Source organism: Micropterus dolomieu, linkage group LG18 (genome assembly GCF_021292245.1).
Source record: "Micropterus dolomieu isolate WLL.071019.BEF.003 ecotype Adirondacks linkage group LG18, ASM2129224v1, whole genome shotgun sequence".
In the NCBI taxonomy this organism is placed as follows: Eukaryota; Metazoa; Chordata; class Actinopteri; order Centrarchiformes; family Centrarchidae; genus Micropterus; species Micropterus dolomieu.
Genome location: NC_060167.1, coordinates 2,778,236 through 2,788,982, shown reverse-complemented (window position 1 = coordinate 2,788,982; position 10,747 = coordinate 2,778,236).

Sequence of the window (10,747 nt, the reverse complement as noted above, 5' to 3'; positions counted from 1 at the left end):
TTTCTGTTGACCGTTACCATCGTCGTCATCATTACTAACATCTTTCACTGATGTCTCTGAGGTACCTTTGCACTGCTTACAACATGCATCACTCAAAGTAAGTGATTGGTTTTCTATGTATGTGAAATAGCGTAATAAAGAGACTTAATATGTACGATGGTTCAGCGTGACGCGTCTTCAGTGTAAATCCTCATGTTTCAGCCTGCTGCGGCGTTTTAGTTGTTTTGGTGGGTCTGGTTTGTTTGTTTTAGTGGTATGCGCCGCAATATTGTGTCAACAGAAAGTTTTTGTTCAAACGTATTGTCGGGACTACACTGGATGTTTGCAATCGCTTTCAATGTTGTAAGCGATAGACGAGCCAGCGCGTTAGGACTTCACAAATTGGCTGTTACTATGTTCATTTTGTCATCGCAGTCGTCTTTATCACAAGGTATAAAACATTGAACTTTGTGGATTGTCTGTTAAGAACCAATTGTATTCCCTGCTAGGCTCAGCGGTACTTTCGCATAAAGTGTACTGTTTGTTTGTTTTGGGACTTTTTGTAGTGTTTTGGTTCGTGCGTCAAGCGGGTGAAGCATTGCGCTTGGGAGTGCCGCCGTGGTTCTGGTTCTAAGACGGTCAGTCTGGTTCAAGACTATCGGTATTTAGGTACATAAATACCCACCGCTAGTATGCACAGAAGACTAGGGTTGAGTTAGTTTAGCTTCAGTGAATAAGTTAGAGGGAATCAAAGACAACGCATTGTACCTTGTTCACATGGTATGTGTCATGAAATATGATATAAGTCATTAGGGCGCTGTTTAGCATGTCATTAGCAGATATTTTTTGTGATTATTGGATTATTTTGTAAATGAAAATGGAGTTGAATGGTTCCAGGTCAATTGAGAAAAGACAAACAAAACTTACACCCAAGGCTTTTGAATATAAATTGGAGCGGCTCCAAGAAGAACGTCAAGTAAAAGTAAGAAAAATTAAAGATGCAATAAGAGAAATTAAAGACCTAATGCAAAGTGCTGGAAATGCTGAAAAAATACGTTTTTTTTCTTGAAAGTTTGTCGAGTTTGTTCACAGAAGCAAGTCATCTCCATGGCGTTGTTGTTCCTATGCTTCCACCTGAGGAATAAGAAAAACAAAATGCTTGGTTTTATAGTGTTGAAGAACATAAAACTGCTTTTGTGGAGGAGACTAATAAATGGCTGCTGGAGGCGCCAGAGGCACCAGCAGAGGGCGTTGTTGCACCATGCTTAGGATCTGCTGTTTTCGGCGATAATGAGCCATGCATAGTCAAAACTGTGGAAAATGCAGAAGTTGACGTTAGGCCAAGTGATAGTGTTTCCAATGTGTTATTGAGGTCAAAGAGATTCAGTACAGTAGTGAGTAAACCTCTGTCTACTACATCATCAGCCAGAATAAGAGCTGAGGCTGAGACTGCTGCCCTTATGGTTCGTCAAAAGCTGCTGAGTAAAAAGCATTCCCTGGAGGAACAGCAGGAACTGTTGAAGAGAAAGCAGGAGGTGCTGGAGATGGACACGGAGCTGGCAGCGTCTATGGCTAAAGTGAGTGTGTTCAAGGCTTCAGAAGGATCTTGTGCGTCTCATGTTTCTGTGAAATCAGATGGGATGAACTCTTATTTGAAAAGAACACAGTTGAGCCATGAAGCTCCAATATTTGTGCCGGAGTTCAACACTCAACCATTGGCTGCAGAGGCGATAGGGGAAGTTTCGCTTCCAGGTGATGCTTCTGTGAGGTCCAAGACATACAACAAAAGCCAGTTGCCTGCTGCTGTGACCTCGGCCGGTCAGTCCACTTTCCATCTATTACTAACTTTCTGTATGGAGCTGCACCCATGATAACCATGAATAATTCTGATCAGCGTTTTCTCACAGTTTTAGAAAGGCAAAATCAAATCACGTCTTTATTGGTTGGACAGCAGTCACTTTTTCTCTAACCTAAGCGAGATCTACAAGTTTTTGATGGAGATCCACTGCAGTATCAAACTTTCATAAGAGGATTTGAACACAATATTGAGGCGAGAACGCAAAGTCAGACGGATTGTTTGTATTACCTCGAACAGTATACGAAAGGTCAGCCCAGGGATTTGATCCGAAATTGTCAACATCTGCCTCCGTCCCATGGTTATAGTAAGGCAAAATCACTACTTCAGGAGCATTTTGGTGATCCATTTAAGGTAGCTTCTGCCTATATGGACAAGGTGCTTTCCTGGCCGATGCTTAAGGCCGAAGATGTCAAGGCTTTACGGGCCTACAGTTTATTTTTGCGGGAATGCTGCAACTCTATGGGTGTTTCTGCAAGTGATCTGAACGTACCTACGAATATGCAAATCATTGTGAAAAAACTGCCTTATAAGATGAGGGATTATTGGAGAAGTGTGGCCTGCGATATTCATGAGAAGTCTCATCGCAGAGCTATGTTCTCAGATATTGTAAAGTTCGTTGAGAGGCAAGTCAAGATGGCGAGTAACCCTCTTTTTGGAAATATACAAGAGACATCTGCGAGTGGAAGAAATTAAGCAAAAATGGTCCGGTCTCAACCTCGTTCAAAGGTTAGAGGCAGTAGTTTCGCTACTACTGTAGCACCTGCTGAGAATAAGGTGGAGCCTGGGTTTAAAAGGAAGAAGAACTCACTAGTGAACGTTTGTTTGTTTTGTGGGGCTGGGCATTCATTAGATGTTTGTTTTAGTTTGGATAAAAAAACACAAGATGAGAAAATTTCCTTTTTGAAGGAGAACCGTGTTTTGGATGTCTGTGTGTCGGACACATGAGTAAAGACTGCTGAAAACGTATGACATGTAAAGTATGCAATAATAAGCATCCCACGTTGTTGCATATCTACCCCACAGCAAAACCAACGAGTCCGACTCAGGCCAATGGTGGCTTGAATATGGCCAGAGACGGTGCTGTGGTGTCTGTTCAGTCTAGTGGCTTGACTGGGGCCAGTAAGCAGGACTGTACGCTCTCTATCTTGCCTGTTCAAGTGAAATCTAAGAGGGGTCAGGAGACCTTGGTCACATATGCGTTTTTGGACCCAGGGAGTGCCGCTTCGTTTTGTACAGAGCGACTCATGACAAGGCTCAATCTTACAGGGAAGAAATTGGGAATTCTCCTTAGGACTATGGGACAAGAGAAAGTGGTAGACAGTTACAAGTTGTCAGACTTGGAAGTCGCCGGGCTGGACTCGAACAACTTCTGTGGCCTGTCTGAGATTTTTACTCAGCAGAACATGCCGGTTCATCGAGGTAACATTCCAAACTCAAAAGACCTTCAAAGATGGCCGCACCTAGGACACACAAAAATACCAGAGATCAATTCTGATGTGGATCTTCTGATTGGCACTAATGTTCCTCAAGCTCTGGAGCCGTGGGAGGTGGTTCGTGCAGAGAACGGGGGCCCTTATGCAATTAAGACCATCTTGGGTTGGACGGTGAATGGCCCGCTCCATGGAGATTGTCATATCAGTGAACAATGTTTGCAGCCTGACATCACAGTCAATCGGATCTCGGTGGCGAGGCTTGATGAGCTTTGGGAGAAGCAGTTGAAGGTGGATTTCCCTGAAACTCTGCAGGATGAACAACCTGGTCTGTCAGTGGAGGATAAGCGCTTCATTGAGTTGATCTCAGAGTCTACTAAGCTCATTGATGGTCATTATAGTATTGGTTTGCCGGTGAAGCAAAGACACCTCAAAATGCCAAACAATAAGACAGTGGCACAACAGCGTGCATTGAGTCTTAAAAGATGTTTGAATAAGGATCCATCTTTTCGCTCCGATTACATCGCATTCATGTCTAAGATGTTGGTTAACGGCTATGCAGACAGAGTTCCAACCGAGCAGTCGACCCGTTGTGATGGAAGGGTATGGTATATACCTCATCATGGGGTGTATCATTATAAGAAGAAAAGCCTGCGGGTATTCTTTGATTGTGGATGTTCCGTTTCAGGGGACATCATTGAACTCACAGCTTCTTCAGGGACCAGATCTCACAAACTTGTTAATGGGAGTGCTTACACAATTCTGTAAAGAACCTGTAGTGCTCATGGGAGATATTGAGGCCATGTATCATCAGGTCAGAGTGCCGGCTGAAGACTCTGATCTGTTAAGATTCCTGTGGTGGCCTGATGGAGATTGCAGTCAGGAGCTGGTGGAGTATAGAATGACGGTACACCTGTTTGGTGCTACTTCCTCAAAAGTGCTTCAGTTCTAATGCAGTTAACAGGGTCTTGCACCATTTCTACGTTGATGATTGTCTGGTGTCTGTTGGCTCTGAAGAGGAAGCAGTTTCTTTATGTTGAGAGCTTAGTGCCTTGTGTGCGGAAGGTGGTTTTAAGCTCACAAAATGGGTTAGTAACCGACGCTCTGTTCTCGCTACTATTCCTCAGGATGAGCTCGCCAAGGAGGTGAAAGATCTGGATTTAAATAGTGATGCTCTGCCTGTAGAGTATGTCTTGGGTGTACAGTGGTGTGTCCAATCTGACTCATTCACTCACCTGTTGTTTTGTCTCCAAGAAAATCCTTCAAGACCTCTGTAGGAGATGTTCGGGATGGGACGAACCTTTGCCCTCTTCAGTGACTAGAGAATGGACGGCTTGGCTGGAAGAGCTTCATGAGCCTGAGAGCAGTTGGCCCCAAAATCCTGAGACCTTGGAAAACACTCTGATTGGAGACCCGGAGGTCAAGGCTGTGATGGTGAACACAGCTCAGGTTGAGCAGGTCAGTCCAGTGGAGAAGCTCATTGATTACTTTTCCTCCTGGTTCCGTCTTAAAAGGGCTGTTGGTTGGCTTCTCAAGTTTAAGACCGTACTTCTGTCTCTGGTGCAATATCAAAAGCTGCTGAGAGGAACCCTTTCTGAATCGGAACAAAGTGCTGAGCAGTTGGAAAAAGAGCTACAGGTCCAGATGAAAGGCTTTAAGGCTCAAGTGCCAAAGGATTTTCTGTCTATGGAGGATATGGTTGTAGCGGAGTCAAATATTATCCGTTTTTGTCAATAAAACAATGTTTCCGGAGGAACTGGCCAACTTGAAGAAAGGAGAGTGTGTAAGGAGGACGAGCCACCTCTACAAGCTCAACCCGATCCTGGATGGTGATCTCATTAGGGTTGGAGGACGGCTTAGTAGAGCAGCTATGCCAGTTGAAGCAAAACATCCAGTTATACTGGCTAAAGATAAACACATCTCCAATCTTATTCTCCGTCATGTACACAAAGTAACAGGCCATGGTGGACGAAACCACATGCTTTCTCACCTACATCAGAAATATTGGATTCCTGGTGCTTGCGCCGCCATCAGAAGGGTTTTGGCTATGTGTGTCATCTGTTGTGGATTGTCCGCTTCACCTGGACATCAGAAAATGGCTGACCTTCCTTACAACAGAATAACAACTGATGAGCCTCCTTTCAGTCGAGTTGGTTTGGACTGTTTTGGATCATTTGAAGTTAAACGTGGAAGAGCTGTGGTCAAGAGGTATGGGCTAATTTTTACGTGCTTAGCGATGCGAGCCATACATCTTGAAGTTCTGTCTTCTTTGGACACAGACTCCTTCATTAATGGTTTCAGAAGGTTTTTGGCGAGACGTGGTCAAGTCTTGGAAATCCATTCGGATAATGGCACTAAATTCGTGGGCGCTGAGCGTGAATTGAGGAACGCCATTGAGAATCTGAATCACAACCTCATCAATGACGTGCTGTTACAAAAGAATGTGAAATGGGTTTTTAATCCCCCAACAGCATCCCACCGTGGAGGTGCTTGGGAAAGGCTAATTCGGTCAGTCCGTAAGGTGCTAAACTCTATTTTGAAGACTCAGACCCTGGATGAGGCTGAAGCTATTGTTAATAGCCGCCCTTTAACAAAGGCATCAACAGATCTCAAGACTTGGAGGCATTGACTCCTAACCATCTTCTTCTGCTTAAGTTGCAACTTTTGTTGCCACCAGGATTGTTCGAGAAGGAGGATGTTTATAGTCGTCGTCGCTGGAAACAAGTGCAGTATATGTCGGATTTGTTCTGGAAGCGCTGGGTGAAGGAATATCTTCCTGGACTTCAGGAGCGTCAGAAGTGGAATACTGCCAAAAGAAACTTTGTCCCAGGAGATCTTGTGGTGCTAGTGGATGACATGGCACCTCATAATGCTTGGATTATAGGAAGAATTGTGGATACTGGATACTGGGAAAAACTTTCTGTTGACCGTTACCATCATCGTCATCATTACTAACATCTTTCACTGATGTCTCTGAGGTACCTTTGCACTGCTTACAACATGCATCACTCAAAGTAAGTGATTGGTTTTCTATGTATGTGAAATAGCGTAATAAAGAGACAATATGTATGATGGTTCAGCGTGACGCATCTTCAGTGTAAATCCTCATGTTTCAGCCTGCTGCTGCGTTTTAGTTGTTTTGGTGGGTCTGGTTTGTTTGTTTTAGTGGTATACGCCGCAATAATAGAGATAGAAATAAATACCCAAATAGGCTATGGGTTGGATAAACCTGACCTTACTTTTTAATAGGCCATAGGAACATTGTTAAAGTACTCACTTTTATGTAACTTCAATAATTGCACAGCTTATTTAGATTTGTCATCCCTTGCTGCAACTTTGGTGGAGTTAGGTAGTGAATAGCAGCAGTTTAAACAATCCTTAAAACAAAGTGAGTCATATCCTTCAGATGTTCCACCAGATTCTCCATCTTCACTTCTTTACCATCTATGTATGCTCTGGCCCCTCTGAAGTATGCCAGCTTCCCCTCCTTTTGCCCCTTCTCCACCACTGGCCCCAGGAGATTTGGTAGTGCTGAGATCCTCCTTGAAGTAGTATCGATGATTTTGAAGAAAGTCGTTCTTCCTGGCCTGCTTCCGTGTCAGATCCCGCGCTGATCTTGATGCAAACCTGATGATAATCAGCTGTGGTTTCATGTTTTGTCTTCTCCTGCCTTGAGGCGACCAAGCCTGTGGGCGACATCTACCGCTTCAATCACCGCCTTGCAGATCTCTTTGACTGTTGTCTTAACATTCTCTGTTTGATTTTCAGCTACCCCAAGTAAGCGCAGACACCACCGTCGACCGTATCGTTAATTCTTTCTTCCAGACCCGCCATCTTTTGTGGGCGGGCCGTTGGAATGTTAAGAGGTTAAAGTTTCTAGTTTCCAGGTTTACTTCAAGGGTGTGCAGCCTATTAAATATGTGCAGTAATGTTTCTCCCTCTTTCCTCTGACTGTGAGTTCCCATTTGGTCAACAGACTTTACATTGTGATAATGTCATAGTATTTTAATTCACTTGGCCCGAGGAAAGTTGTTCTGCAAAACCCTGAATGGTCACTTGGCAAAATTGGAAGCAAGGCCGAGCGGTGGCGTCATGTCCAGGTCTTATTATAAATCTATGGTGTTTCGTGCTAACTAGCAAATGTTAGCATGCTGATGATAGCATTTAGCTCAAAACAAGTACACAAAAATGTGTGTGCATGTGTGTGAGGTATATGCTGTGTCAGTGTCAGACCTAGCAGGAAGCTTCCGGTCAGAGAACTGAGGCGAACGCGGAAGTCCCTTAACCCTGCGCTCTATCGAATAGCCAGCAGGGGGCGACTCTTCTGGTTGCAAAAAGACGTCCAGCTCCATTAGAAATAATGGTAAAATGTTGCTACCTTTCAGCTGATTTATCACCTCAGTAAACACTTTCCTAATGAGTTTATGGTCTCAATCGCCAGTTTCAAGTCTTCTTCAACACAGCGTGATGTTCATTTAGTAGATTATCGTCCAATTTAGAGGAAAATAGACCATAAAGCAGAGTATGTTTCAGGACGGGATTATCTGTGATTGACAAGTCATTACCATGGCGACCTGTCAATCAAGCTAGAGTCACTTCTACCCTCGGTACCGTATAAATTTAACCAGCGCTGCTGAAAAAAAGCCATTTTGTGTGTTTACAGATAAACTTCCCGCCACCAGGGGGAGCAGTAGTCAATTTAATCAAGCTGCAACATGGCACAGGTGCTGCTGACCCAAGGGATGGGAGCCAACAGTTTTTTGACCGTGCAAAGGTGGTATGAGGAATGAAGATGGAGTTATTGTATCTTGTTCGGTAGTTACGTCTATAAATGTAGTCTGTATATTGGAAACCGCATCAACTTAAAATAAATCCATATTGGCAACATTGGACATTAGATCACATAGTATACGCATCTCAATAATTAAAATCATTCAATTAGCAACCATAGTGGCTTTTTAGTAGTCATACGTTGTTGGGAAATTGGGAACGGTTGGGTCTCTGTTAATAATATCACAAAGAGTACGGTGTACACTTGTTCTATATTAAAAGGAGTCTGTTACTTGATTCTAGCTAATGTTTATTTTGGGTTCATTCCGCTGTAGTAAACCAGATTATAGGCAAATATTTGCGGGTTGTGTTAAAAAAGTAGCGTTCAATACTACCAATTTGATAAGCCACCTAAAAAAGAAACACCCAACGGATTACAGTGAGTTCACTCAGGTAACTCAGGCGATGGCTGCACCCAGCGGTGTAGTCTTCTTGTGATTTTTCCCTCTCAGCCTCAGGTACCACACACACACAGAATGACACACACTCTCAGTATCTAAGTAATGTCTCCACTTCTCCCACCTTCATTGATCCACCACACTAACGTTAGTTAAGTTCAGTACAATTCAATTTCCCAGCAATCCCCTGCTGTTACAGTTACGTCGCCATGTTTCTACAGTAGCCCAGTAACAGTGCTACTTCTTGTAGAATTCTGGCAGTGTAGACGCTCATCACAACAATGAATACGTATGTTCGAAGTTGAAGAAGAAGTAATAATAAAAAAGAATGGTTTGGCAAACGTTTTTTGCCAATTTATTTTATCCATTAGATGTGGAGCCTGAACATCAGACATAATGTTTAAACTGATTAATATGGTGTTTGGTTAGCTCAGTCGGTAGAGCGCATGACTCTTACCTACAAGGTTGTGTTCAATCCATACAGTGGGAGTAATTTTCCCCCTCTTTGACAAATAAATTATGAAGACACCGTTTCACATGTTGTGCGCTGCTCTCCAGGCAGAGGACATTCCTGCGCTTGTCATTCAGGGAATCCAATCTCATGTTTTCTGATGGCTATTTCAGAGGTGTGTCAAACAAGCTACAGATTCAAAATTCTACAAAGTAAAAGCTCTCAACGCAAAAATTGTATTGGAAAAGTTGCTGCAAAAAATGTTCTCATGCTCTTATTTTGCAGGCAAAATAACTAAAGAGGAAGTAATTATGTACGTCACTGTTGAAATCTATTTCAACACAAGCTGCTATCACTGTATTTTATTAAATATTTGCTGGTATCAAAGTACCGAAATTTGGCCACGGACTAGATATTATTGCTCTTGGGCAGTTTTTGCGATGGGCAATAATCACTGAGAGAAATAATGTATTTCCCCTGTCAATGTTGTAAATTATGTAGTTGTATGGTAATTTCATGTACAAGAAGTGGCTTTTTACCTACCTATCATTCAGTCTGTTCTCTGCACATTCATCACTGTCTGGTTTGGATCTGCCACCAAAAAGGACAGGAGCAGACTACAACGGACAGTCAGGACAGCAGAAAAGATCATCGGTGCCAACCTGCCCTCCATTCAGGACTTACACATTTCCAGAGTCAGGAAACGGACAGGAAGCATCACTGCAGATCTATCTCACCCCGGACACAACCTGTTCCAGCTCCTCCCCTCTGGTAGGCGCTACAGAGCACTGTACGCCAAAACCAACAGACTCAAGAACAGTTTCTTTCCACAAGCCATCACTCTGATGAACAGCTGATTTCTGACTCTCAATGTAGGCTACTCACTTCATGTGAAAAGTGGCATCTCCCATCAGTAATGATTTTTGGATGTTTCATTCATAATGGTAATTTTGACAACATCGCTCTTGTAAAAGGACATATTATGAATAAAAAAAAGTGTCATTTGGAGAACGTTATGAAATAAAAACGGATGAAAAGAGATATTTTAATAAAAATCTTTAATCTTTCCATGTAGCGCCATCATCAGGTCAACATGTTAATGTGTCCAACAGTTTAGTTAATGACAAAATACATTCAGAACTAAAGACATTCCCATCAGCCATCACAAGTTGTTAAAATAGTTGATGTTACTTTTTTTTATTTTCCATTTATCGTCTGTCTTTTCATACGTCGAGTTATTTCACTTATTTTCTGATCTTTATACAGCAGAGAAAGCCGTCCACCTTAATAGAGCGACTCCTCCTCTGACTTAACGTCCAACAGCAGAATCCAACTGATGAAACTGAATGAAACACTTTGACAGACAGAATCATCTCGGCTTCATCACATCAAACTGAAACGTGTACAAATATTTTAGATCATTTAAGACATATATTTTATATTTTGGAAAGATTTCACACGTGATTTCATCAGCTTCCACAAAGTGGCTGCTGGTCTTCATGGCTCCACACACACGTCAAAATAATAAAACATGAACAATTATTTAAAACACAGTGTGGATAAAAAAGAAACCGCTAAACCAACCAAACATAAAGAAACTCAGTGAAATCATTTTACATATGAAAAGGCCGACAGGAGAAACAAAAAGCTGATTGTCAGAAACAATAGAATAGAATAAATAGAAATAGATAGATAGAAACAATAAAATAAAGAGATGTTTGGAATAATGAGACAGCAGGAGGACAGGTGCAGCTTAACAGGTTAAATTCAGAGACTTTTCCCTTTAAGAAATCAACAACAT